The following is a 25,029-nucleotide window of genomic DNA, read 5'->3' as shown; positions in this document are numbered from 1 at the left end:
TAAATGCCCGAAACAAGGTCAAAGCAACTAATACTTTTGCTGTGCCAGTCCTCTCCTATTCCTTTTGGAATAGTGGATTGGACAAAACAAGACATCCAGAGTCTTGACCGCCTGACCAGAAGGATCATGTGTGATAACAGAGCTCACCTCCTCTTTTAATCGTTTCTACATGGCAGCCAGTTCTGGGGGTCGGGCATTGATTACTGTGGAGGCTGTTCATGACAGAAGTTTGTTGTGTACTTTTACACATATTTATTTATCGGAAGATCCTCTGGTGATGCACGTCAAGATGAAAGCAAGGTATTCCAGAGCTTTCTTAAGCGTGCCAAGGCTGTTGGACACATTCTGAAATTTGAAGCTGATTTTGTTGATGGCGATGTACTGCTGGACGGTACAATGGGCGTAAAGCAGGTGAAGTCCTTCACCAAGTCTGCACAGAGTCAGTCCGTTGTCTGAGAAACCATTGCATCGTGTGTACATGCAGTGTGTGGAACAGAACAGCAGTCCATCCGACTCCTTCGCCTGGATGAAGTCGGCTGGTCTCAAACGTGAAACTGAGGGTTTCCTTTTTGCTGCTCAGGATTAATCACTTCCCACTCGCAATCTCCAGAAGTGAGTGAGTGAGTTAATATTTATCGTCACATCGGCAATATCTCAGCCATATCGTGACGAGAACATTTAATACTGAAATGAAATATATATATCTATTATAAAACCTGTCAACAAGAGACAGTAAAACAACTAGAATATCACAGATGAGAATATAAAACTAGTAACTATACCTAAAACAATGTATCTATACAGGACAATACAAGATAAAAATGGGCTATAGATTGCTAAAAACTGAAGGTAGATCACCATACTAGGGACCATGGGGACTTACAGTACCTTTGCTACCTGCATGGACCCTAGCTGGATTTACATCATCCCCTCAGCTGGCAGCAATTTGGGAAACCTAGCCATGCAAATAAAAAGACACTTATTCTACGATTAAAAACATGAAAGTTTGAATTTACTTTGAATGTTTGTGGACTTACGTACCCTCTCAGGGGGACAATAGTTTTACAGTACTTCAACCCCCTTTGAGGATACAGCCACTAACAAGCACAGTTCTGAATTTAAACTTCCAATAATAAAATATTTATCTATTTACAATTCAGACAATAAATCTAATTCTTTTAAAAATGCAATGATTAAATGAGAGCTTGTGTTATTAAAAAGATCCTTCAGAGTTCGTGAATTAAAATACTGATCCCTTGTGATGGAATACTCGACACAGTCAAGCAGGATATGCTTGACTGTGATTCGTCCATCACAAGGGATACAAAACGGAGGATCCTCACCTTTAAGCAAATATTTATGTGTATATCTTGTGTGGCCAATACGACATCGTCGCATGATGACCTCCTCAAATCTGGACTGACAACCCAAGTAGGTGTAACCAATATACGGTTTTATTTCATGTAATTTATTGATACCTACTTGAGTGTCCCACTTCTTCTGCATCAGATCACGGATATACGTTCTAATGCAAGCTTTGTAATCTGAATATGGAAGAAAAAGTGGTGTCACAGATTTGTTGAGTGCCGCCTTGGCAGCAAGATCGGCCATCACATTTCCAGAAATACCTACGTGACTGGGTAACCAACAAAAGACGATGTCGTATTGGCCAGTAGCAAGAGTATTATACAATTCAATAATTTCAATTAAAAGCGGATGTTTACAAGAAATGTTGCAAGTATTTTCAGAATACATCACCTTACATTTTTTCAGTTATGATGTTCCACAAATTAAGGTAGAAATGCAGCTGAGTGGATTTTGGTGATCCTCGCACAGTCACACGGGTAAGGCTAATCATCAACTCAGGGCCATCGCCCCCTCTATCCGCAGCTCACATAGCCAGTTGGACGTCTCCAAGGAAACATGATATAAATCATTTCATTGGCTTTATCAAAAAGGACACGATCAGCTTTGTTGGTAGGAATTCGTCATAGGCTGTATTGAGGCCTATTCCTCAAGATTGTTACATCTGTTTATTGACTGTCACTACAAAAATGACTTGGTTTCCAGAAACCTGGAAACCATCCGTAATGTGGGTAATTGCGGAATCCAGTTGGTTTCCATTCCCTGAAACTCACTAACTGAGTTTCCAAATAGATTCCATTTTTGAATCTGTGATTTTGGTATTTCTGTAAATGGAATACAAAAATGAAACTAAATTCGGGGGTTTCTTGTTGGTTTCCATATCTGGAATTTGCAATTCTCAGATCTCTCTAAATGGAAACCAACATAAAAGCAGAAAATGAAGTTTCATGTTGGTTTCCATTGCGCTGTTTTGATCTAAGTAACATAAAATGTGTAACTAGTTGCCATCCTGACATCCAGTTGGTATCCATTCAGTGAAACTGGGTGACCTAGTTTCCAAATAGAATCCATAATGGATACTCTAAGCTCCGGTGATGGAAACTGACACGAAGCTATGGTCATGTGTTCGTTCCCATTCCTGACTGAAACTTAGCTTTCACGAGGTGTTATAATTCAATCTGAATGTGCCTGGGGGAGGAATAGCAGATTCGTATCATTGCTTAGATGAACAAGACAACAAAAGTAAATTGTTGACGCATCATTCTGTGAATATCACAATATTTAATGTGGCTACAAACTGATGATACACGAACAAACTATACACTTTTTTCCTTCACATTCTTGTTTATTCGTAATGTAATGAAGCATCATATTCCAACTACCATGCACACAAACTTCTCAATAACCGTACTAAACATATAAATGGTGAAAGGACGAATGGCTATAAATGGCCTTTGTCCAGCTATGTGCGCGAGGCACACTTAGTCTGGTTTCTCTAGATTGGGATGAATGAGACAAGTCCAGGTTTCGGTTGTCTGCTTTGTCAAATTGAAGGTCAGACGCTTTCTTTATCTGAAAAGAATAATAAAACAGTGATATCCATATACAAGAATAAAAGGTGAGTTGACTCTGCATAGGAACATTGCTCAATCTTTATATATTTATAATTATAATTATAATTATTATATATTAATTATAACTTATTGGATCATTGAGTTGTGTGCGGGCTTGTATTCCTTTCAGTAAATATATTGTATAAAAATAAGTAAAATTAAAGCCACTTCGGCAACAGTTCAGATATATATTAATAATTAATAATTAATAAAAGGTAAATGGTGCAAAATATAAAAAAAACAGGCTATAGACTGCCAACTCCTGGGAATGTGAAAGAATATAAGCATTTAGGAAGATTAGTATAAGTCATTAAAACAATTGTCAGTTCGGTACTTACATGATGATATTTCTCAATATCCAGAGTATACGTGAATTATACAATAAACTGAGGCAGTGCGTAAAGTTTAGCATTAAAAGCATTTATAGTTGGGATACTTTGACACTGAAGTCAAATACTTGACAATTAATCAGTGTCAGGTCATTAGTGTGTCAGCTTCATTAGGGCAGTGCCCACTTAACAGGCTCCTATTATCAAAAATAGCTAGCTGTAAAATCAATGGAACTTACCTGAGTCAGGTGTTGTCAGACGAAACCAGATGTAATGGATCGGTAATCCATGGACACGCGAACTCGTGACATTTTATAAAAGCAACACTTTTATGTACTGAAGTGGTCGTTTTCTGTCTTTGTCTTAAAATCACATCCAAATTGGGTCAGAGAAGGATTTCATGCATGCCAATCGAAAAAGGATCGGGTATTTGTTATTACCCAGAATGCCCCTACGCACAGTTGCCGCCATTTTGTCACTTGATCCCAAGTTGTTTTGAGACGACTATTTTGAAAGCAGTTCTCAATCGGTATGTCCAGTAACGACGACAAGGAACTCAACACAATGCAGTATTCCTACGTTTGCACGTGTTATCTGATTCAAGAGACTGGCAATGAGATTTACAATAGAAGCTTTGGAGATTCGGATACGTGAAAAATTGAGAACAGCAGCAGTCGTCGATCGCAGCGGGAGAAAAAGAACATTCCACAGTCTGGTCAGGTACAGTGTTATTTTCTTGAAATAAGCGAAAACACATGTTACTCGTAATGTTTAACGTAAATAAGTAACTACTACAATACATATGAAATTTTAGACTTGAAGGACCTCGGTAAACAAATGCGTGTCGAATTCTTAAAGGGGCACTGATGCAGAGCGAATAATGTTTCTCGCCAACGGTCTAATTACGGAACCAAACTGCAAATTGGTCAGCGCCCACTCCTTCGACCGTGACGGACAAAGGAATTGGGCTCCTGTCCATATTAGCAGAATTTCTTCACCCAAAAGAGTCAGGAGGCCAGATGCCCATCATATGCCATCATTTAAAAATATCCATGGTATTCCTTGTCTTATCGTAACAAAATATCCCAGCAGTGTAGGTTTTTTCGGATGCTTGGATGGTATAGTTACTCAGTTTTATCCTATTTCTGTGTTTTTAACCTCGATATTTAATCATGTTACATGAAAATATGATGCTTGGATGGTATAGTTACTCAATTTGATCCTATTTCTCTGTTTTAAACCTCGATATTTAATCATGTTACATGAAAATATGATGTCTACAGGCACGTAGCCATTTGTTTCAGTACGGAAGATTGCAAGGCTTTATATTTAGGTAGTTTTGAGTGTTGGTTCAGCTGTGATAGCAAATATCATACGTAAATTTTGGTAGCTATGGTAGCTACAATGGTTTATTATTTATGATAATAAAAACACACAGTTGATTTATTTGAATTCGTAAACAATAAACGACGACTTTGCCTTTGGTAGAGAAATCTGAAAATTTTCCTACGTAAACACACCCCCCCCCCCCCCCCCCTTTTCACCTATTTACCCAAGTACACAGCAAATGCCTGTATGTATTACTTATGTAACGAAATTCCGTTGGTATCCTCAAAACAGTTTCGGCCCATAAGTGTTTTCAGGCTGCATGCGACACAGAGATTACATCTTCCTTGCTGTAACTCGCGTTTGATGGTGTAAACCTACACGTGTTATTTGTCATCATTCTCTGGATGGTCAATTAATGAATTTATAACAGGTATAATTAGCAACATTATAAATAAAGGTCTATAGTGGCAAATGTATTGCATGTTATGTAATATGTGCATGTAAGTGATGCAAGATTGTTTATCAGCTGAGTTACAAAAACAAACATCGATCAAAGGATTAACCGATAACACACTGATTGATTAATTACTTTTATTTTCTAGCGGATTTGTTAAAAGTCAGTGTGTGTAGATGACTACACCCTGTCGTAAAGTGCGATTGTGAAAACAACATCCTCCCTTCAAAGAATTAACCACCCTTGCGTTGATTGATTGCTCATTATTGGTTAACTAAATTACTTAGAATGGCGGACATCATAAAATTAGTTGCCAGGTGTGCTATCTTGGGTGACCAGTGAGAGGTTTATCAGGTTTTCACCAACGAAAGACGCGAAACGATGCGTTACTTTAGACAGTTGTTTAAGACACGCGACACAGATCAGGGTTATTTACCAGCTGCAGATGAATGGAATACGATTTCTTTTACGTGGATATTGATGAATACATTCCTGAACAAGGTAGTAGCCTGACATCGTTGCTATAAAATTAGTCTGTTTTACATTCATTATTTGCACTCTGTTTTAAGTTATTTTTTGTAGCATTCAGCAGAATCTGTATGACAGAAAACACACACTAGATCGCGTATGTGTGTGAAACAGGATCAACATTGCCAATCTATACAATGTATAAATGTTGCTGTTATGTTAGAAATTTACTATGAGTATAAGCAGACCGTGTGTTCTTTTATTAATTTCCAAAATCATACAAATATGACAATAAACTAATTAGGGTTATGAGAATAAATATAGTCTTCGGTATTTTTCCGTCCTAATAGTTTTTTACCATTTCTACCACTGGCAGATGATTAATCTTCAAAGTGTTTCATTTGTTTTCATAATACATTTGTAATGAAGTAAAAATGACGTCACCTCAGTTGATCTGTCTATAATTAAACTATCAGTTGCACATACGGACTGCGCAGCACAGGTCACGAACCAGTCACGAATTCTGGGATATCATCCGGGTACTCACTGGAGAAAAACAATAACAAAGGTTTACACCAGTCCACGGAAATTGCTCCGCATCAGTGCCCCTTTAACAAGAGAGATGGCTTCCTTCACTCAGCACTCGGTTAATTCAAGAACTCAATATTACTCTGATTTGGATCAGCTCACACACGATTAAAATCGTTCATTGTGTTAATGAATGAAAAAGTATCTTTGCAAGAAAAAATTAAAACACAAATATCTCTAGTATATTATTGCTAATGTGCTTGTTATGACTCAAAATAACTTCAAACGTATTTATAAATACGAATATTTGTTTAAGAAATCCTTTTCATATTGCTTTTGATATTTGCACCTTTGAAAACAATGTAGTTGGGGATAGTGAGTTATTTTGCCTTTATAGGTTAGGGATTCTCTGACCTGATTTGGTGCATTGTTTGAGTGAAATTTCAAAATTGAAATTTCACAATGTTTTCAAACTAATATTGAATATTTTCATATTATTGATTTATGAGATAATTTAGGTTTGCCATCTGATGTAAGTAGTGTTATGCTTATCATATCAAGATTTAACGAACTCTGAATGAAGAAATGTGGATTGTGTTAGGCCCAGAAAAGGTTGCGAAGAGTTTTTGATATGAAGAATATATGGGTATACAATGATGGATTGCCAACCCAAAAACAGTATATGAATTGGTTGACCTGGATTCTTTTCATCTAGTATATTCTACACTTTGCAAATTGATATTTATTCTTTTTATTCGACACTTCATTGTTATCAAGAGTGTAATATGACCGAACCGAACGTACTGGCGTTGCAGTGTAAGAAACAAAACAACAACGTGTCCTGCCTCGGTAGTCCAGTTCGGAGATTCGTTTGAAGAGGGAAAACACCGTCATTGTCACCCACCCCAACCTGGTCAGTTGACAGCGATCAGAGTGAGAGTGGAGGTAATTATCGTGTTTGTTTAATGATTGTCCGGACTTGTTACCTGTGTAATTAATCCGACATTAACGGTAAGTGTATTAACGGTTGTGTCATTGTGCAGTTGTTATATTCTGCAGGTGAAGGAAAAATCTATAAAACAATATCTATATGTCGGGAGCCAGTATTGTTGAGGAGGCTCAGCAAAACCACGTCGATCCGGACAAGCCTGGAGGTCGTCAGAACCAAGCCACTTTAGTGAGGATGACCAATAGAACGAGGGAGCTTCTTCGTCCTAAAGAACCTCGGTCTTTGGACTTTCAGGTACATGTTTGTTATATGGCTGTGTAAAATCTATAGTAATACATAAACATAAATATTTTTTTAAAAACTTTGCTCTTGTGTAATGTTACTTTTCTTCTACTTTCAGTTGGACGACAATTTTTTACCTGACTACTTCTTGCGTGGTGACATAAGAAACAAAGGCGAGAGGCATTTGGTGTTTGCCACTGTCCGGCAATTACAACACTTGTGTGTGAGTTGGCAGTGGTTCTTGGACGGTACTTTTAAGATTGTCAAAAGGCCGTTCCATCAGCTACTGACTATTCATGCTTTTGTGTGCGCTGGCAAGGACTTTAAGCTGGTGCCTCTTGTGTTTGTTATCATGTCAAGGCGGAGGACATCTGATTATGTCAAGATTTTCAAGACCATCCTAGAGGCTCTTCCGAAGAAACCAACAGTGAAAACAATAATCTTGGATTTTGAGTTGGCTGCCTGGAAAGGAGTACGGAAGTCTATGCCCGACATCCGTATCCGTGGGTGTTTGTTCCACATGACCCAAGCAGTTTGGCGGAAATGTCAAGAACTGGGTCTACAGGTACGTTCATATATATAATATATTCGTTGCATTTGACATTTGATAATCTGGCACCCGTGGCGAGCCACCTCCTCGTGGTGGGTGCTGGGTAACGCGAAGAGCTCGCCGACACCCCCGTAGTGGACCCGGGGGCATATTTGGTCCACCAACCCGTTTGCCGTGGGTTGCGTCCCGTGTCGGTGGAGGACGGGATCCTGGTGGTTGAGGGCACTGGGGCTTTTAACTGCGTTCCATTGCCCAACACACCACTTTGGCCCTGACTTCACCTAGACGGGTGGTCGAATGGGCCCGGTTCGACCAATCGGCTGGTCATGCCAAGCCCTGTGCATGGAGTATATATATCATTGCACAAATTTTATTTGGATTTTTACTTTCGGTCTTGGCCTATTTGTTCATTGAGCTTTTCGAATTTTAAAATGCATTTTTGAAGTTCTGAACTTTTGCCTAGAGTCTTATGCCCAGAAGGCGGTGGCTCATGGGCCAATCTGGTAGACTAATTATTTCTAATTCTTCTGCTGGAGTATATCATCCGGATATCCTTGGTGCTGTAAGCTGGAGGCCCGCTTACTTTAGCATTGTCCTTGTGATACTCCGTGGTGGGTGGGGAGCTCGGATGATGAACCGTATTACACTAACCATGGCTTATGAAACTCCAACCAAAAAAACAAAACGTCCACTTGATATTGACCCTGTTGATGCTGACCATAGACCGTCTACATCGATTGAGTATTGGCCACGTTTCATTGTGATTGAGACTCCTGATAAGACACCTTTGAAGTTGAACCCCTTTGCTGTATCCAAAGGTATTCAAGGCATTGCTGAGGATGTGAAGAACATCAGACGCTTACGTTCGGGTGCCCTGCTAGTCGAGTGCGGGAAAAAGCAGCAAGCAACAAATCTGATGAATATTAAATCTTTCGTGGGCATTCCCGTCACGGTTTCTGCACACAAAACCTTGAATACAAGTAAAGGTATCGTGAGAGATAGAGATCGATTGTTTGATGACATGTCGGAACTTGATATAGGGTCTGAAATGAAGGATCAAGGTGTACTATATGTCAAGCGCTTTTCAACTCGCAGAAACAACGAAACCGTCAAAACAAATACGTATCTGTTTACTTTCTCATGTCCAAATGGTCCAAAATCAGTGAAGGCAGGCTACTGCAACATTCAAGTTGATACCTACATCCCCAACCCGCTCAGGTGTTTTAAATGCCAGAAATATGGACACGGTGTATCTACCTGCACATTGTCTGTTGTGTGTGCTCACTGTGGTGAGAAGACACACACAACAGAAGATTGTGACAGCGATTATAAAAAATGCACCAATTGCTCAGGCGACCATTCGTCCTTTTCTAAACAGTGTCCTATTTGGAAAGAGCAAATGGAGATCAATAAAATAAAATTCACCCAAAATATCTCTTTTTCGGAGGCCAAAAAACTGGTAAAGACATATGATCTTACAGAAAGTTATGCAACAGTAGCAAAAACATCATCAGTTTCTAGCTCTAAAACAACATCAACCACAGGCTGCCAAACTACCTTGACTTGGGTAAATTGCGATTCTCCACAGCATTTGTACCCTGTTATATCATCACAGACTGAGGAATCACTTCCTAGTACCTCAAGGTCTTCTGATCACAAATCATCATCTCAGTCACACTCAAAGTCTCAATCGACATCTGATAGTCAGCAAACGGTGAAAAGTAAACCGAAGCCAAAGCTTGATGCCTCAAAACATCAAAGTGGTAGAACTCCTAAAGGGTCACAGAACAAAATTCAATTGTTCAATAAATATGGGTCTCTTGAAGACATGGACGTTTCTGAAAACGTCCATTCTAGGGCACATAGCTTGTTGCACTCCAAAAGAGTGCGGGGTAGATCCCCAATAAATCCCCCCAAAAGATAGTTTATTCCAATAATATTGTACAGTGGAACTGCAGAGGATTGAGGACTAATTTACATGAATTACAGCTATTAGTCCAAGATTTTACACCTTCAGCGTTGTGTCTCCAAGAGACATATTTAAAACAAACAGATACATTTGACCTTCGTCACTTTAATACATATCATTGTTTTTCACCTCCGGGTGATAGAGCCACTGGCGGGTCATCCATTCTAATCAGACAAAACGTTATTCAAAACCCCGTTTCACTTAATACTAATATGCAGGCTGTTGCTGTGAGAATTACTTTACATGTAGCGTTTACGCTATGCTCCCTCTATATTTCGCCATCTTCGACATTTGCCAAAACTGATCTTCAAGCTCTATATGACCAACTCCCGGAGCCCTGTATTATAATGGGAAACTTAAATGGGCACAACCCACTCTGGGGTAGTGTAAATATAAACACTAAAGGGAAGTTGTTGGAGGACTTTTGTTCTGACAATGATTTGTGTATTTATAATGATGGTTCCAGCACATATTTACATCCTGGTACAGGGACTTATTCTGCTCTCGACTTGTCAATTACAAATTCAGAACTATTAAATGAATTCGAATGGTCAGTCCACGATGACCTCTGTGGAAGTGACCATTTTCCTACTATATTAAAAGCTGTAACTCCATCTGATGTTCCTCCGTCATCAAGACGAAATTTTAAAAAGGCTAACTGGGCTTTATATGAAACACTGTGTCCTGAAAAACTTAAACCTGAACGTTTTATTGACGTCCCCGATGCTATAAAATGCTTTTCTGATGAACTGAATTCCATAGCTGATGAGTGTATACCAAATTCCTCTGTAGTTCCACACATACGAAAACCATGGTTCAACGATGAGTGCAAACAAGCTAGGTAGGCAAGGAAAAAAGCAGAACATTATTTCCGTCGCCATCCTATGGTGCATAATTTAAATAAATTTAAAATTTTAAATGCTAAAGCACGACGTACCTTTAAACAGAACAAACGCCAAACTTGGCAAAATTATGTTTCCAAAATAAATTCTCGGACACCCATGTCCAAGGTATGGAACATGGTCCAAAAACTTAAAGGCAAAGGTACTAAATCTACTGTCCATCATCTTAAACATGGAGATCAGTTACTTACGGATAAATCAGATATCGCAAATAAACTGGGTGAAACCCTCGCAAGACACTCTTCCTCTTCTAATTATTTACCTAGATTCCAGCATTATCAAAAACATCAAGAAAAGAAAACTATTAATTTCAATTCTGATAATGGGGAAGATTATAATGAAACTTTTTCTATTCATGAACTGCATACTGCTCTTGATCAAGCTCATGACACTGCTGCAGGAGCAGATAACATACATTATCAACTCCTGAAGCACTTACCAGAATCCTGCCTAGAAACTCTTCTAAATATTTTTGATGAGATTTGGACATCTGGTAACTTTCCTCCCTCATGGCGTGACGCCATAGTAGTACCAATACCCAAACGTGGACGTGATCATACGGATCCGTCCAATTATCGACCTATTTCACTAACAAGCTGTGTTTGCAAGACCATGGAACGCATGATAAATAATCGACTTGTTTGGTACTTGGAAACAAATAACCTTATCGCAGACATACAATGTGGTTTCCGAAAAAACAGAAGTACACTCGATCACTTAGTGCGTTTAGAATCATTTGTGAAAAATGCGCTGATTAATCAACAACATGCTGTGTCTATCTTTTTGATCTTGAGAAGGCATATGACACTACTTGGAAATATGGCATTCTGAGAGATTTACATGACTTCGGTTTGCGAGGTCGTTTGCCTGAATTCATAGCCAAATTTTTAAATAACAGGCAATTTCAAGTCCGTGTGGGTTCTACCGTGTCTGATCATTACAATGAGGATCAGGGTGTTCCACAAGGCAGTATTTTGTCAGTCACTCTTTTTAGCATCAAGATCAACAGTCTATCTAAAGTTTTAAATGATTTAATAGATGGATCTTTATTTGTGGATGATTTTAATATTTCTTGTCGTGGTAAAAATATGCATACCATTGAACGGCAATTGCAGCTGTGTTTAAACAAAATAGATAAATGGTGTCTTGAAAACGCCTTCAAATTTTCTAAATCAAAAACCAATTGTATACACTTCTGTCGTAAATACAAACCCCATAAAGACCCAGAACTATATGTCAGTGATACCCCAATCAAAGTAGTCAAGGAGACCAAGTTCTTGGGACTTATTGTCGACTCACATTTGACCTTTATGCCGCATATTAAATCCCTTAAAGCCAAATGCCTGAAGGCACTCGATTTATTAAAGGTTGTTTCAAATTCAAAATGGGGAGGGGATCAAACTACCCTCCTTCACTTATATAGATCACTGATCCGATCGAAACTTGATTACGGTTCCATCGTATATGGTGGAGCTTGTCAAAGCAACCTAAAACTACTTGATCCTGTGCACCACCAAGGCCTAAGACTTTGTCTCGGTTCTTTTAGAACCTCTCCCATCGACAGTATATACGTCGAAGCTGATGAGCCTTCTCTCAACTTACGTCGTATCAAACTATCTTTACAATACATTACAAAATTAGCTTCAAATGAATCTAATCCCGCATTTAATTGTGTCTTTAATCCTCTTTATGAGGATTTGTATAACAAAAAGTCTTCCCTTGTTACGCCTCTTGGGCTCAGAATTAAGCCATTTCTTGCTGCTTCTAGCATTGAGCTGGAAAATATAGCTCCTTCCCGTCTTCTTTCTTCTCCTCCTTGGCAGTTGGTTAGGCCACAAGTTGACCTAACATTAAGTACTTTTAAAAAATCAGAAACAAATCAATTACAGTATAAACAAGAATATAACCAATTGAAACATAAATATAGCAATTATAAATCTTTATTTACAGATGGGTCCAAGGACGGTGGCGCAGTTGCTTGTGCCACTGTCATTGGATCCAGAACAATATCTTCTAGATTACCAGATTGCAGCTCTATTTTTACAGCTGAAGCTAACGCCATATTAACAGCTCTTAAATATATTCAAAGACACCCTAAATGGAAACAATATATAATTTATTCAGACTCTCTTTCTTGTCTTCAGGCTATTAAAAATATTTCTCGTAAACATCCACTTTTAATAGAAATTATTGAATTGTATAATGATCTTGCAACTGGCCAATACGACATTGTCGTCTGTTGGTTACCCAGCCATGTTGGTATCTCTGGGAACACTTTGGCTGACCTTGCTGCTAAGGCAGCGCTAAACAAATCTGTGACCCCACTTCATATTCCCTATACTGATTATAAAGCTGCCATTAGATTTTACATCCGTGATCTGATGCAGAAGAAGTGGGACACCCAAGTAGGTATTAATAAATTACTTGAGATAAAACCGTATGTTGGTTACACGTACTTGGGTTGTCGGTCCAGATTTGAAAAGGTCATTATTATACGACGATGTCGTATTGGCCACACCAGGTATGCGCATGAATATCTGTTGAAAGGTGAGGATCCTCCGTTTTGCATCCCTTGTGATGAAATAATCACGGTCAAGCATGTCTTGCTTGACTGTGTTGAATATTCCATCACAAGGGACAATTATTTTAAATCAAGAACTATGAAGGACCTTTTTAGTAATATAAGTTCTCATTTAATTATCGCATTTTTAAAAGAATTGAATTTATTGACTGACATGTAAATAAATAAGTATTTTATGATTGGAAGATGAAATAGTTACTGAGATTGTTAGTGGCTGTATCCTCGATTGGGGTTGAAGTACCGTAAAATTATTGTCCTCCTGAGAGGGTACGTAAGTCCCAAAACATTTAAAGTCAAATTTAGTTTTCCAACTTTTTAACCGTAGTATTTCTGTTATTTTAATTTGTGGCTAATCTTGCATACAATCACCAGCAGCTGAAGGGATGGTGTAAATCCAGCTAGGGACCATGCAGGTAGCAGAAGCACTGTAAGTCCCCATGGCCTCTAGTATGGTGATCTACCTTCAGTTGTTGGTGATCTATAGCATGTTTTTATATTGTACTGTCCGAATAATGATATTGGTTTTAACTTTTCACGCTAGTTTTAATTCTTATTGTGATACTCTAGCTGTTTTACTGTCCTTCGTTGACAGGTTTTTACCATATGCATAAATTCTTTTTTCAAGAATGTTCTCGTCACGATATGGCTGCAATATTGCCGATGTGACGTTAAATATTAACTCACTCACTCACTCATTTGATAATCTTTATGCGTTTCATATTCACATTTTTCATGAATAATCATATTCATATGTTTATGTACTATGTCAGGTAGCTTACATGGAGGATGACAACATTCACAAGTTTGTGAGAAAGCTAATGGCGCTCCCATTTCTTCCTGCGGCTGACGTGACAAGACTATTCCACAGAATATCGGATAGGGTTCTAGTTAATGGGATGTTGCGTCAACTCACTGACTATTTCGAAAGTCAATGGATCACCCACCCTATGTTCACCCCACGCACCTGGTCCGTCTTCAGCATTGCAGTCAGGACTAACAACTTTGTTGAAGGTATACATTTCATTTCAAAATACATACATGTAGACATTATCATAATAATAAAAGTTACCGATATTCTTGAATAAAATAATAATACATTTATAGTAATAACCATATGTATTTTTCTGTTTAGGCAGGCACAGGCGGATGAACAACAAGGTGAGGGAGCAGTCGCTGGGAATTTACCGCCTGGTCCCAGAATTACACCAGGAGGCTAAACTCCTTCCCCTGCAGACCAGGCTCATCCAGGAGGGACGTCTGAAGGCCTATGTAAGAAAGACGTCATCGGCAAGGCAAGATGAGGTTTTCTCACTGTGGAAGCAGTTCCTTGTCCCAACTCCTGACGAGATGTGCGGCAATTCATGGGCCCATCCAACTCTATCTCAACGGTCCTTTTTAGGACCACCAAAATCCCAAAAGAATGCTTGATAACTTGAGAAATAAACATCTAAACATTACAAACAATTAAACAATAAAGTCAACATAATAATAAAGTCAATATAACAATGATATATGGTGACGTTTTAGCCCTGTAATCAGTAGCCGTTTTCGCCAATTTGGTGCCGCTTTCACCAAACGATTCTGCTGTGGTGCCGTTTTGCTGTGGTGCCGTTTTAGCTATAACCCGACAAGTTCCTGACTTTTTTCTACGTTTTCAGCATAAAGGAGGGTAGTGTTGGAAAAACTGAAGAAGGCAGCCAGGACCAACTTATTTTGACATAAAAAAGGTATGTGTGACCTGAACCGTACAGGACATAATGTACATACAACATAACCAAATAATGTAAATCCTAGGAATCAGTAAAAATGCATGACACAGTCACTATTCTTGTAACCTCCAACTGGAAACATGTTTCACTTATAGTTATGCATCATGCACATGTCTCCTTTCAGAAGCTTTTTGACGGATTTGGATGAACACGATGGATCACTTAAGAAGGCGTGGGGAAAGCTGAGGCCCACGGCTTGCACGCTAAGAACGACAAAATGTTCAGAGTAAGTAAACGTCATTTTACATCATGCAGAGATTAAAAATTTAAAGGACACCTTTAAAATATCAAGTTAATTTGGATTCTTTCTGTGTACATTCAAGGAATTTCAAAATGAGCACTGTTTAAAAAGTGCAATTTATCCTTTGAAATATACAGCTTAAAAAGTTTTAAATAGCACATATTATGCTGCAGTGTATGCTTGTGACCCCATTTTCATAGCTTGTCTGCCTGAATGACTCCACATTATTGGTTAAGAAAACATGTCTTTTCACAATAACGGTTAAATCGTAGTTCTATACACATAATGTGCATTGTAAGTAACATTCAGAAAATAAATCATGGCTTTCAAGGGAGAATTTCTTCATGTCTCTGCACTCTATCATATATCAATAAGCTGTTCTGTGATTGAAACTTTGGTCACTTTTGATGTCAAATGCTCAGTTTATACTTTTTGAGCTTTTCCCTTATTGGACATGGGGTTCAGTTTATTTCAAATCAAGCAATGTTTGACAGTTTTCTTTTCTCTAGCCATGGATATCGTTGACGAATGCTTGTTTGTACTGATAGTTTATTTTCTAAATTTCAGAAGCTGGAAAGCAGAAAGGCTGTGAAACGACTGACTGGCCGGAGGAGAAGAAGCACACAGTTCTTCCTCTCTTTGGGAACTATGAAGCCAAGTGATATGGGCTGATCTACATTGATGTGTTTAAGAAAATATTCTATAGTCACTGCTAATTATTCCCTTGCTTTTGTTTCATTTACTAATGTGAATATTCCGAATATTGTTTGTTTACAAACAGATTGTTGAATATAAATAAACTTTTAATGAATTTGTGTTATATTCTGTTATTTGTCATCCTGAAGCCTTTTACCATTATGCAATTGTATAAAATACCTGATTTGCTACATGTGAGACATGAAACAGCATCTTTTCCGGAGGACCGGATAAAGGGCCGGCACGAGCAGGTTTCAGTTCATGGAAACTAGGTATTGTACTAGGTTGGAAACTACAACATGGAAACCAGGTTGAAACCTACAGTAAACTCATACATGGAAACCAGGTTGAAACCTACAATAAACTCATACACGGAAACCAGGTTGAAACCTACAATAAACTCGTACATGGAAACCAACTGGATCCCGCTTGGAGGTGTGGGTAATGAAACGAACTGGAAACCATCCTGAAATGGTGCAGTTTCAGTTGCATGGAAACCACAATGAAACTGGAAATGTTGGTTTCCATGACGTTTCTTCTCAGTTTCAGTGTTCCGGAAACCAGCTTACTTTTGCTGTGAAGGCATTCCATGCCTGGACTGCAAGAGGTGGTTTCCCACTTCCTATTGTTACCAGCGCCACAAAGAGATGCATCCAAATGGTATGTTGACTAGCACGTGCCAATTCTTACATCGTTGTTCCAACTGCCATCAGGAGGACAATACCTTCAACCATACATGTTCGGAAAAACGATTATGTAAGAACTGTAAGGAGCCCCATACCCAGAAACACCTGTGCTATGTCACACCCATAGTGGAGGACCAAGACACCGTCTCAAAATATGATCAACAAAAGTTTATATTTTATGACTTTGAATGTCAGCAGGAGACGGGTGTTCATATAATAAACTTGTGTGTAGTGCATCTTGGATGTGGTAGGTGTATTGGGGACACATCGACACGTCGATTGGGGACGTGTGTTCGATGTCCTTGGAGAATGGAAGATGTAGGGCCTTCTAGATCACTAGTCTTCAGAGGAGACAACACTTTGGAGGAAATGGGAGGGTGGCTTCTATCCCTTGTTGACAAGAAGCCAAACGAGAAGAGAAAGAGGGATGTCCCTAATTCGGCTATACAGGAAGACCAAGCTGGTGAGGAAGACAAAGATGAAGTATTGGTCATAGCCCACAATTATCGTGGATATGATGGTCATCTGCTGCTACAATACTTTAACAAGCACTCGGTGGTTGCTCCAAACATTGTACTCAGGGGCCAGCAGATTCTGATGATGCATATGAAAGTGGGGCGATTGACCTTCAAAGATTCTTTGAATTTCCTCAACATGCCGTTGAAATCATTTCCGAAAACCTTTGGACTGTCTGAGCTGTCAAAAGGGTACTTCCCTCATTTCTTCAATACGAAAGTCAACAATAATTACGTAGGAGCCTACCCTCCCATGGACACCTATGGTCTTGACAGTATGTCCTCAGGTGAACGTGAAACTTTCATCAAATGGTACAATGAGAAAAAGTCTGCAAATGCTGTATTCATCATGTCTGAGGACATACTGTCTTACTGCCAAAGTGATGTTTCAGTTGCATGGAGTGAGTTAGTGAGTGAGTTAATATTTAACGTCACATTGGCAATATCTCAGCCATATCGTGACGAGAACGTTAAATACTGAAATGAAATATATGGATACTATAAAAACCTGTCAACGACGGACAGTAAAACAACTAGAGTATCACAATTTGGATTAAAACTAGTGTGGAATGTTAAAACTAATATCACTATTCGGACAATACAACATAAAATCAGGCTACAGATTGCCAACAACTGAAGGTAGATCACCATACTAGGGACCATGGGGACTTACGGTACCTTTGCTGCCTGCATGGACCCTAGTTGGATTTACAACATCCCTTCAGCTGTCAGCAATTTAGTCACATCTAGCCAAAAATTAAAAATACACATATACTACGATTAAGAACAATGGAAAGTTTAAATTTACTGTAAATGCTTTTGGACTTACGTACCCTCTCAGGAGGACAATAATTTTACAATACTTCAACCCCCTTCGAGGGTACAGCCACCAACAATTCAAGTTACTAATTCAAACTACCAATCATTAAAATGCATCTATTTACACAACATAATTTTCAAAATTCCACAAAAAAATCAATTTCTTTTAAAAAACCAATGATTAAATGACAACTAACAGTGCTAAAAAGGTCCTTGATAGTTTTGACATTGAAAAATTTATCCCTTGTGATGGAGAATTCAACACAGTCAAGCAGAATATGCTTGACCGTGACTCTCTCATCACAAGGGATACAAAATGGAGGATCCTCACCTTTTAAAAGGTATACATGAGTGTATCTTGTATGGCCAATACGACATCGTCGCAAAATGACTTCTTCTAATCTGGACTGACAACCCAAGTATGTGTAACCAATGTAGGGTTTTATTTCATGTAGTTTATTTATACCTACTTGGGTGTCCCACTTCTTCTGCATCAGATCACGAGTGTAAGCTCTAATGCTAGCTTTGTAGTCAGAATAAGGAATAAGAAGTGGTGTCACAGATTTGTTGAGTGCTGCCTTAGCAGCAAGATCGGCCATTGCGTTACCGGAAATGCCTACGTGGCTGGGTAACCAACAGAAGACGATGTCGTATTGGCCAGTAGCAAGATCATTATACAATTCAATAATTTCAATTAAAAGTGGATGTTTACAAGAAAGAGTTTTAATAGCCTGAAGGCAAGAAAGAGAGTCGGAATAGATTATATATTGTTTATGTTTATGGCGTCTTTGAATATATTTAAGAGCTGTTAATATGGCGTTAGCCTCAGCGGTAAAAATAGAACTGTTGTCTGGTAATCTAGAAGATATTGTTCTGGATCCAATGACAGTGGCACAAGCTACTGCGCCACCGTCCTTGGACCCATCTGTAAATAAGGATTTGTAACTGCTATATTTATGTTTCAATTCATTATATTCTTGTTTATACTGTAATTCATTGGTTTCTGATTTTTTAAATGTGGTCAGTGTTAGGTCCACTTGGGGCCTAACCAACTGCCAAGGAGGAGAAGAAAGAAGACGGGAAGGAGCTATATTTTCCAGCTCAATGCCAGCAGCAGCAAGAAATGGTTTAATTCTGTGTCCTAGAGGTGGAACAACAGAAGATTTTTTATTGTATAAATCCTCGTAAAGGGGATTGAAAACACAGTTATAGGCAGGGTTAGATTCATTAGAGTATAATTTAGTAATGTATTGTAAAGTTAACTTAATACGGCGCTGCTCAAGAGATGGTTCATCAGCTTCAACGTAGAGACTGTCAATAGGTGAAGTTCTGAAGGAACCAAGACAAAGTCTTAGACCTTGGTGATGGACAGAATCTAATAGTTTCAGGTTGCTTTTACAGGCTCCACCATATACGATTGAGCTATAATCAAGTTTTGAGCGGATGAGTGATCTATACAAGTGAAGGAGGGTAGTCTGATCCCCTCCCCACTTTGAATTAGAAACAACCTTTAATAAATCGAGTGCCTTCAAGCATTTGGTTTTAAGGGATTTAATATTGGGCAAAAAGGTCAAATGTGAATCAAAAACAAGTCCCAAGAACTTGGCCTCCTTTACAACTTTGATGGGAGTGCCATCTAGAGATAGTTCAGGGTCCTTATGTGGTTTATATTTTCTGCAAAAATGTATACAACTTGTTTTGGATTTAGAAAATTTAAAGCCGTTTTCAAGACACCATTTATTTATTTTGTTTAAACAAAGCTGCAGTTGCCGTTCAATGGTATGCATATTTTTACCACGACAAGAAATATTAAAATCATCCACAAATAACGATCCATCAATTGAATCGTTTAAAACTTTCGATAAACTATTTATCTTGATGCTAAAAAGTGTGACAGACAGAATACTGCCTTGTGGAACACCCTGATCCTGATTGTAATGATCAGACACGGTAGAACCCACTCGAACTTGAAACTGTCTGTCATTTAAAAAGTTGGCTATAAATTGAGGTAAACGACCTCGCAAGCCGAAGTCATGTAAGTCTCGCAAAATACCATATTTCCAGGTTGTGTCATATGCTTTTTCGAGATCAAAAAAGATAGACACAGCATGTTGTGTATTAATTAGTGCGTTTTTAACAAATGATTCTAAACGCACTAAGTGATCGACAGTACTTCTGTTTTTACGGAAACCACACTGTATATCAGTTATAAGGTTATTTGTTTCCAGGTACCAAACAAGTCGATTATTTATCATGCGTTCCATGGTCTTGCAAACACAGCTAGTTAAAGAAATCGGACGATAATTAGATGGATCCGTATGATCACGTCCAGGTTTAGGTATTGGTACTACTATAGCGTCACGCCATGAAGAAGGAAATTTACCTGAAGTCCAAATATCATCAAAAATATATAAGAGCGTCTCTAAACAGGACTCCGGTAAGTGTTTAAGGAGTTGATAATGTATGTTATCAGCTCCTGTAGCAGTGTCATGAGCTTGATCAAGAGCAGTATGGAGTTCATGAATAGAAAATGTTTCATTATAATCTTCCCCATTATCTGAATTGAAAGTAATAGTTTTCTTTTCTTGTTGCTTCTGATATTGCTGGAATTTTGGTACATAATTAGAAGAGGAAGAATGTTTTGCGAGGGTTTCACCCAGTTTATTAGCAATATCTGATTTATCAGTAAGTAATTGATCTCCATGTTTAAGATGATGGACAGTAGATTTAGTACCTTTACCTTTAATTTTCTGGACCATGTTCCATACCTTGGACATGGGTGTCCGAGAATTTATTTTGGATACATAATTTTGCCAAGATTGGCGTTTGTTCTGTTTAAAAGTACGCCGTGCTTTAGCATTTAAAATTTTAAATTTATTTAAATTATGTACAATAGGATGGCGACGGAAATAATGTTCTGCTTTTTTCCTTGCCTTCCTAGCTTGTTTGCAGTCATCGCTGAACCATAGTTTTCGAAAATGTGGAGCTGCAGAGGACTTTGGTATACACTCATCAGCTATGGAATTCAGTTCCTCAGAAAAAACATTTAATAGCATCAGGAACGTCAATAAAACGTTCGGGTTGAAGTTTTTCAGCACACAATGTTTCATATAAAGTCCAGTTAGCCTTTTTAAAATTCCTCCTTGATGATGGAGGTACATCAGATGGAGGTACAGCTTTTAATATAGTAGGAAAATGGTCACTTCCACAGAGGTCATCGTGGACTGACCATTCAAATTCATTTAGTAGTTCTGAATTTGTAAGTGACAAATCGAGAGCAGAATAAGTCCCTGTCCCAGGGTGTAAATATGTGTTGGAACCATCATTATAAATGCATAAATCATTGTCAGAACAAAAGTCCTCCAACAATTTACCTTTAGTGTTTGTAGTTACACTACCCCAGAGTGGGTTGTGTCCATTCAGATCTCCCATTATGATACAGGGCTTCGGGAGTTGATCATACAGCACTTGAAGATCGGTTTTGTGAAACGTTGATGACGGAGAAATATAGAGAGAGCATAGTGTAAACGCAACATGCAAAGTTAGTCGCACTGCGACGGCCTGAAGATCAGTAGTAAGTGAAACAGGGCTATGGATAATATTCTGTTTGACTAGGATGGAAGACCCTCCCGTGGCCCTGTCACCCGGAGGTGAAAAACAATGATATGCCTTGTAATGACGCAGGTCAAAAGTATCTGTCTGTTTTAAATAGGTCTCCTGCAGACAGAAAGCTGATGGTGTTAAATCCTGGACTAAGAGCTGCAACTCATTAAAATTAGTCCTTAGACCTCTACAATTCCACTGTAAAAGATTATTCTGATAACCTATCTTTTTGGGGGGTTTATTGGGGATCTACCCCGCACTTTTTTGGTGGGCGACAAGCTGTGAGCCCTAGAATGGACGTTTTCACACACGTCCATATCCTCAAGCGATCCGTATTTATTGAATAACTGAATTTTATTTTGTGACCCTTTCGGGGCTCTCACACTCAGTTTCTTTGAAGAATCTTGCTGTTTACCTTTAAGTTTACTGAGACTTTGCTGAGACTTTGTCGAAGACAGAGAAGATGGTTCTAGATCAGGGGATGTTTCTAATTGTATTTGGGACGTACCAGTAAGTGATTTTCGTGTTTGAGTAGATGTAGCGGGTGAGAAAAGGTTTGGGGAATCCGTTTTGACCCAAGTCAAGTTTGTCTGACAGCTAGTGGATACTGTAGATACTCTAGTTGCTGTTTCTGGCGCTCTTCTGGCAATGGAAGCATAGCTTTCTGTTTGTTCTAAGTTTAATACTTGTCTCTTTGCTTCAGCAAAGCTGATGTTTTGTGTAAACTTTAATTTATTGATTGCCATTTGCTGTTTCCAAACAGGACACTCTTTAGAATAAGACGGATGATTCCCTGAGCAGTTGGTGCATTTTGTAACAGAACTGTCACAATCCTCTGTTGTGTGTGTCTTTTCACCACAGCGAGCACACACAACGGATAATGTACAAGAATTTACACCATGTCCGAATTTTTGGCATTTGAAGCATCTGAGAGGATTCGGAATGTACGTGTCAACATTTAGATTGCAATAGCCGGCCTTGAGTGATCTTGGAGCAGAAGGTAGGGAAAAGGAAAACAGATAAGTGTTGGTTGTGACAGTTTCATTATTTTTACGAGTTGAGAATCGTTTCACATAAAGAACACCCTGATCTTTCATTTCAGAGGCAATATCTAATTCTGACATGTCAGCGAGTAATCTATCGCGGTCCCGTACAATTCCCTTACTCGTGTTGAGCGTTTTGTGTGCCGTGATTGTGACGGGAATGCCGACAAATGTCTTAGTGTTCAACAGGTTTGTTGACTGTTGCTTTTTGGTACACTCAATCAAGAGTGCACCAGAACGTAATCTTCTGATATTTTTTACGTCCCCAGCAATGCCTTGGATACCCTTCGACACAGCAAAAGGGTTTAATTTCAAGGGTGTTCTATCTTCAGTCTCAACAACTAGAAAACGTGGCCAGTATTCAGTAGGATTGGACAGTCTAAGGTCAGTATCAGTATGATCTTCTTCAAGGAGACGTTTTGTTTTTTTGTAGGGGGTTTCATACGCCATGGTTATTGTTTTTCCATTTCATCATCCGAGCTCCCCACCCACCATGGAGTATCACAGGGACAATGCTAGAGCAAGCGGATCTCCAGCTTGCAGCACCAAGGATACTCGGATGATATACTCCAGCAGAAGAGTTACAAATAACAAATCCACCAGATTGGCCCATGAGCCACCGCCTTCTGGCTTAGGACTCTAGGCAAAGTGCAAAACATCATTGTTCAAAAGTTTAAACATCTGTTATGAACAATTTCAACAAGACCCAATGGTTAACATGAACAAATCCAAATTGTGTGATGACAAATAAGTATAGTCCATACACACAGGGCTTGGCGTGACCAGCCGATTGATAGAATCGGGCCGATTCTACCACCCGTCTAGGTGAAGTAAGGGCCGAAGTGGTGTGTTGGGCAACAGGAACACGGTTCAGGCTCCTGCTGCCCTCAACCACCAGACTACCGTCCTCCACCGACACGGGACGCAACCCACGGCAAACGGGTTGCCCAATTCGGTTGCTCCTTGCAACCAGCAATGGGGTGCTATGGACCTAGTTGACCCGGGTCCACACGGGGCTTTGAACGGCTCTTGGCGTGACCCAGCACCCACCACGAGGAGGTGGCCGTTCACGGGTGCCTCAGTTGCATGGAAACGACAATGAAACTATAGGAAATTCCCTGGAAACCAACTGGAAATGTTGGTTTCCATGACGTTTCTTCTCGGTTTCAGTGTTCCGGAAACCAGCTTATTTTTGCTGTGTGTCATGTCACTATTATGCTATAACTCTATAATACCAATGGATATAGATGTGAAGATTAACCAAATTGACAAATAAAATGACGTACTATAAAGAGTCCACAAAAACGCACTATTTTGCAAAATATGTAGGCAACATTTACACTGGCCGGTTATTGACTTTCTAAACACGTTAATGTTTATTCATGTGTAGTTTCTTGTGTAGGTGAGTGAAGATACGTAAATTTCAGAAATTGAAAGTGAAAGCGACCGAGCTGGAACTACACCTCAACTTTATACATGCAGATCTATATAGAGACGGTATTAGTTTTAAACAAGCTACAAGTCCGGTCACTCAAGGGAGTGATTTCTTTGATAATTCCAGATTACGCGTCAGTAATATTTTTGTTTTCAGGCAAAACTGTGACAAGAAAACCCCCAAAAGCATGTGACCTTCATACATCGGTTCCTGACTTCACTGAGTAGGGAACAGATCGGTAGGCCTGGGGTTCGAATGTACGGTCCTGCGTTAGTAGATAGTGCCAGCTGGTCAACAGAGAATCTCATCTTTGCGTATCAATTACATCAAGACTCGTTGATAATGTTATAAATATTCGAAGTGTCAGAGGATCGCTTTACTTTCATGAACGGGTGCTGATATAATTGTGACCCCCAAAACACCATTCATTAGCTTTGAATAAGAGAATGTACATCTCTGCACATGGCACTGCCATCACGCTTGCAGCGATGTCATAGCTGTATGATGTCATCAAGTTTTAGACACAGTCCAGATGGCCTTTCATAAATTATGAATTGTCAGATAAATTATGCAAATTTCACTGTCTCCAGTTTAACACAATTTTGGACAATAAATAGAAATTACTAAACGGGTCTCTTTCTGATATCCTTTATGTTACAACGAGTTGTTTCAAAACGTATCTAACAAGCGAACCTGACACTAATAAAGTAGTCTGTATCTTACACGACATAATGTGGCGCCAGTTTATGGTCGAATTGCTTTGATATTCATTTTACAATACTACAGAAGACAGTGTTTGTGAATGAGTGTGTTCAAGCGATATCTTAATGACTATCCACCCCACGTGATAATCACTAACCATCCCCGAGGTGACACTCGGTGAGAAAGTCTGTGTCATCAGAG

At 39.0% G+C, this 25,029-nt stretch overlaps 1 pseudogene; it reads left to right on the top strand.

The window, feature by feature from the left end:
* The first annotated feature begins 7,176 nt into the window (after positions 1-7,176).
* Positions 7,177-14,718, top strand: LOC137259591 (uncharacterized; annotated as a pseudogene).
* The last annotated feature ends 10,311 nt before the right edge of the window (positions 14,719-25,029 follow it).

Source organism: Haliotis asinina, chromosome 13, assembly GCF_037392515.1.
Source record: "Haliotis asinina isolate JCU_RB_2024 chromosome 13, JCU_Hal_asi_v2, whole genome shotgun sequence".
NCBI classification, from domain to species: Eukaryota; Metazoa; Mollusca; class Gastropoda; order Lepetellida; family Haliotidae; genus Haliotis; species Haliotis asinina.
The sequence above is the reverse complement of the archived record's forward strand: the minus strand, read 5'-3'. Positions and strand labels throughout refer to the sequence as shown.